The sequence below is a fragment of the Tupaia chinensis genome, unplaced genomic scaffold (assembly GCF_000334495.1).
Source record: "Tupaia chinensis unplaced genomic scaffold, TupChi_1.0 Scaffold000647_1, whole genome shotgun sequence".
NCBI classification, from domain to species: Eukaryota; Metazoa; Chordata; class Mammalia; order Scandentia; family Tupaiidae; genus Tupaia; species Tupaia belangeri.
The window spans coordinates 4,165,871-4,171,081 of record NW_006160168.1 but is presented as its reverse complement, the minus strand read 5'-3'; the positions used below and the strand labels follow the sequence as shown (position 1 = coordinate 4,171,081).

The 5,211-nt window shown below is 43.8% G+C and overlaps 1 long non-coding RNA gene across 2 annotated transcripts; it reads left to right on the top strand.

Moving 5' to 3' along the window:
* The first annotated feature begins 20 nt into the window (after window positions 1-20).
* Window positions 21-4,118, top strand: LOC102485666 (uncharacterized). Of its 2 annotated transcripts, none has more exons than XR_003551267.1 (3): window positions 21-535; window positions 3,845-3,926; window positions 4,084-4,118. It is a non-coding gene; the product is annotated as an uncharacterized LOC102485666 (long non-coding RNA). The 2 variants fall into 2 exon arrangements; XR_336196.2 differs by lacking the exon at window positions 21-535 and adding an exon at window positions 558-814.
* Window positions 4,119-5,211: the final 1,093 nt, after the last annotated feature.

Here is a 5,211-nt window from a genome sequence, read left to right as displayed (position 1 = left end):
CGCCCACCTCGCGGCTGCGGGCTGAGGGCTGGGGCTGCGGCCGGGGGCGTCGCGAGCCGGGCACTCCCCCAAGCCTGTGCTTGACCCGTCTCGCCGGGCTCCCGGCTCTTGAAGCCGTGAGAGGCAGACTAGCAGTGTAGTGCGTGGGTATTTTTGGAACACAGGCCACGCGATTTTCACATCTCCACACGTTCGGGAGCGCTCTCAAGGTTTGCAGGAATTTGATTCAGGAGTAGGCGTGCCAAGGCCAGTGGTTTCCAGCAGCTCTCCCCGCCCCCTCGCACGCCTGCGTTTAAAAAATTCCGTTTCCTATATCGACAGCGATCTAGCTAGCTATGTGATACCTTAAATATCAAAGTAAAAATCAAAAACAGCATTTCCAACCTTCCCACCTCCCGGCTGCAAGCCCAAAACTCGTCACAGAAAAATTCTGGAGCTGCCCTTGTTTTCGCTGGAGGCCACAGACGGCTCAGAACAACCGTCTTGAGGGAAATGAGGACGTGGATCACGGAGCTGGGGCAACGGACAGTTTCAGGTAGGCCGCTCTGGCTTCCCCAAAGAGGAGGTCGTGATGTGGACTTCCATGCGAACGTGCACCGCCTTTGGTGCTGAAATCCTCCTCTGCTCTCCCAGCCAGCAGGAGGGAAAGGAGGCACTCTGCGCGATTGCCAAATCAAAGGCAGGCGAAGTTCAGACTTATTTGCTGTGACGTTCTGCACACAGCAGCCCTTTCCTTTGCTTTCTTGAAAAGGGTAGTGTTCAAAGACCCGTACAGGCCACTGTATCTCTCGGAGGTGCTTTTACAAAGGCAGAGGTAAGATTGTCATCAGAAACTGCTCATTGAGGAAAACAAGGCCACCTGAACTTTTGGATGGGGTCCTTGATTTGCAGAAGGTATTGGGAGCATTTTGTGACCTTATTTCTTTATTTCACAGAGAGGCTAAGTTCTTAAAATGCAATGAGATAGAAGCATCTAAAGATGAAAACGGCAAAGGTCAGCAGGTGGTGTCCTGTGGTTAAGGCGCTGGGCAGACCATATGTTCAACCACAGTTCAAGTCCAGGACCTGGCGTCTTGAAAATCATACCAAGTGCATGCATGCCCCAAATCCAAAGAGGAGAATGGAGGAGAAGGGATTATGGTGTGGCCAACCCCCCTTCCCTGGGGTGGGGGATGGTTTCTCACTTTCCTTCTCTGTCTCTCTTTCTCTGGCAAGCGCAGGCATTCTATAACAAAAACCTATTTAAAAAAGAAGAAGAAGAAGAAAAAGAAGAAAAGCAAATTACAGAGGGATTTCAAAATCCGTTACTGTTTGACTGATGTTGAGCCAGCTAGGGTTCTGTAAGAAGCACCAGTGGGGCCAACACATAAAGGAAGTTATTTTTAACAACTGAAACCATTTCTGAGGCAGAGAGTCACTTGTGGCCTTTGGTTCCAAACTTTAGGATAATGGCAAATGCATGCAGATCAATTCCTGCAGCTCATCTTTACCAGCTCGGAAAACTGCAGCCTGCTTGGGTAACCAATAGGAAGTCTATCAGATCAACCACAAAAAGGGTTCTGTAAAAGTCTTATAAAAACACAAGGAGAAGGAAATTTAGCAGACATATTTATTTGAATTTTCAAGCAGCTTTGACTAAGAACCTCTCAAAAAAAGAGTAAGAAAACAAATAATCCTGGAAAAATGAAGTGAAGGCATCAAAAACCAGTTAAACACTAGAAAACAATGACAAACAGGGAACATCTGTTCTCCAGAGTGGAAAGAAGTTGGTCCAGAAGTCTATGCAGGGCTGGGTTGAAGTATTACAGAATACAAATGTTTCATGTTTCTCAGCATTGATTTTTTTTTTTTTTTTGAAGGAGGAAAATCTTTGCAGATGACCCTGGAGAGTCCTAAATCCTATTGTCATGTATAGAAACTCACCATTTTTCTTAAAAAAAAAAAAAAGTTTCTTTCCTTGGTTTAATTCCAGAGGTTGGAGAACTGAAACCAAGTGGCATCTTTTGGAATTCAGATCCAGAGGTTATTTGAGGAAAGAAAAAAAACTATACAGTGGTTGCCGCTGTGTAAAAAGAGGTCCTTGGGAATTTCCTAATCTGCCTGGTTCATCTCTGTTAGAGGACAAAGTTGTATAATTGGCCTTGCTTTCTTTCAAGTGTTATAACTTCTGTAGAGTGGCAAAATACCTGCAACCTAAAATTTACCATTTTAACCATTTTCAGTGTACAGTTTAGTAGTGTTATGTATACTTGCACAGTTGTGCAAGCGATCTCCTGAGAAGTTTCATCTTACAAAACTGAAATCCTGTACCCATTAAACAATTCCCCTTGTCCTCCTTCCTCTAGACGTTGGTAACTACCATTCATTTCTCGAGTTTGACTTCTCTAGTCGCCTCATATATAGTTTTTCTATTTTTAAAAGAGATTTTTGCGGGCCCAGCAGTTGGTGTAATGGCTATGTTGCTAGACTCTCACGTAGTTGACCATGGTTCAAGTTCTCAGACCCGGCAGCTTAAACTCATGCCGGGTCCGTATGTGTGCATGCCCAAGATCCTGAGGAGAGAATGGACAAGGGATTGTAGCGTGGTCACCCCCCCGCCCCCAGGGGGGTTGATTTCTAGCTTTCTGTCTCTCTCTCTCTCTCTCTGTCTTTCTGGCAAGTGCACACGCCCTATAGCAAACACCTCTCAAAAAAAATTTTTTTTGTCATAGGACATGTATGCTTGCCAGAGAGACAGAGTGAAATAGAGAGACAGAAAGCAACAAATCATCCCCCAGAGGGAATGTCTGTGTTGCAATCCCTTCTCTAGTTGTCCTCTTGGGATTTTGGCCAGCACCCATACAAGCCTGGTGTGAGTTTCAAACCACCAGATCCAGGACGCAAACTGCGGTCCGCTACATGGAAGTCCAACAACATAACCATTATGCCAACTGCTGGTCCCAGAAAGCTTTTTTTTTTTCCTTGCAATTTTATATTTTTCTTTGAAAGTCAGCGGTTAGCTCTCACCCACATTGACTGTAGAGTTTTGAATGTGGTAACAGGTACATAGGTTACTAGGGTGTAGAGTTCGTTGGGTTAATCCTCATCCTCATTACGTTTTCTGGAAACAGCACGCGGACACGGTATGGGACATCCCTTATTCCTTTGGCCCAGACAGCTTTGTTGAGCCTGATATCAATGTGCACATCTGGAACCCCATCTCCTTCATGGCAAATTTCGGAATCTCTTTGTTTGCTGGAGGGGCACTTTTCTTGAAGTCCACGCCACTATGTGCTTATGAATGTTGATGGTATATTCTTGGGTCACCACCTCGCTGATGAACAAGCCCTAATTCCCCCCACCCTTCTTTGTGGGAGCCATTCTGCCTAGGTTGGAAAGCCATATAACATATTTTTAATGATTGGCTTAGTTTACATAGCATAATCTCCTCAAGGCTCATCCATGTTGCAGTGCGTGTCTAAATTTCCTTCCTTTTTGAGGCTCAATAGTATTCCATCATATGTCTGTAACATATTTTGTTTATCTTCTCATCCGCTGATAGACTTTGGGTTGCCTTCAACGTTGGCTGTTGTGAACAATGCTGGTATGAATATGGGTGTATGGTATTTCTTAAAGATCTTGCTTTTGGTTATTTTGGGTATATACTCAGAAGTGTATATCATATGGTATTCTATGTTTTAAGGAACTGTTATACTGTTTTTCATAGTGACTGAGTCATTTTACATTCCCACCTGCAATGCACAAGAATTCCAGTGTCTACACATCCTCTCCCAGTGGGCATTAGGTGATATAAGTTCTTTATAAAACCACGGACTTACATATAACCCATTTCTATATTTTTTAGGCTGAACAATAATAAAAATTTTAAGGCCACATGTAATATAGGAAGAGACTGGGTCTAGTTTCTGTTATCCACCAGAAAATAGGTAAGTGTCTTAATTACACTAAAAAATATTACATAATCTAACCTATAATTTGAAGAGTATTATTCATTGGCTGTCAAGTAATACTACATATACTTGACCTCAAGACCTATATTTAACTAGTCTCTCTTATTTTCCTTTTTTTTTTTTTTCTCTATAGGGCATGTACACTCACCAGCAAGACAGAGAGACAGAAAGTGAGAAATCACCCCCCAGCAGGGATGGCCAGGCCACTACCCCTCCTCCTCTTGGGATTTTGGGCACGCACACACAAGCACCCAGCGTGAGTTTAAGCCACCGGGTCCGGGACTGAAACCACAGTCGACTACGTGGGAGTCTGGCGACATAACTATTATGCCAACTGCTGGTCCTTAGTCTCTCTTGTTTTAATCTCTAAATATTATAATGTGATTGGGATGTGGGATTGAAAGGATTACAGAGAGAAGCACATATGGGGTTTTGACCATAGAACTCCAAAGGAAAGGTCAAAGAAGCTGATGTTATCAATATTAAAAACATAAAGGTTTGTTTTGAACCTACGCATGGAAGATCCAACCTTTTCTTTTCTATTTCTTCAGAGGATAGTAAACATTAGACAGAGCTGAAAGAGAGTTAATGAACTAGAGGACAGAATCTGAGGAAATGGCCCAAAATGCAGTTCACAGAAATAAAAAAAGGTGGAAAATTTAAAGAAGCTGGGAGATAGTGCTGACAGAATAAGGCTTTGCATGCATCTCGTCTGCCTGTCGGAACCCTCTGTCACTATAAGCACAAGCTTGGGTTACTCTGTGGCCTGCACGTGGAGCAGAGTGGAGCTGAGGCAGCCCAGGCTCCTTGGACTGTCCAGTTACTGGTCACTCTACCCCCCAAGGAGTCCGGCTGAGACCAGCACAACATCCTATTTTACCCACAGACTTGTGAGAAATAATACATTTTGTTTTGTCTTAGTGTTGCTATAGGGCACGTATGCTCACCAGAGAGAGCGGGGGAAAGTGAGAAATCACCCCCTTAGGGTACGGCCACACTGCAGTTCCTTCTCCTCTTGGGATCTGGGGCATGCTTGCACATGCACCTGGCACGTTTTTCAAGCCACTCAGTTCAGTACTAGAACTGTGAAGTCGGCTTTGTGGGATCCAGCTGCCTCAACCATCGGCTGGCCCAGTAGCTAGACATCGTTTTAAGCCATTAAATTTTGGAATATTTACTAATGCTTATTATTTGGAATGTTTTATTTAGGAGCCATAACTAATTGACATACTACAGAAAAGCACAATCAAAAGAAAACCGT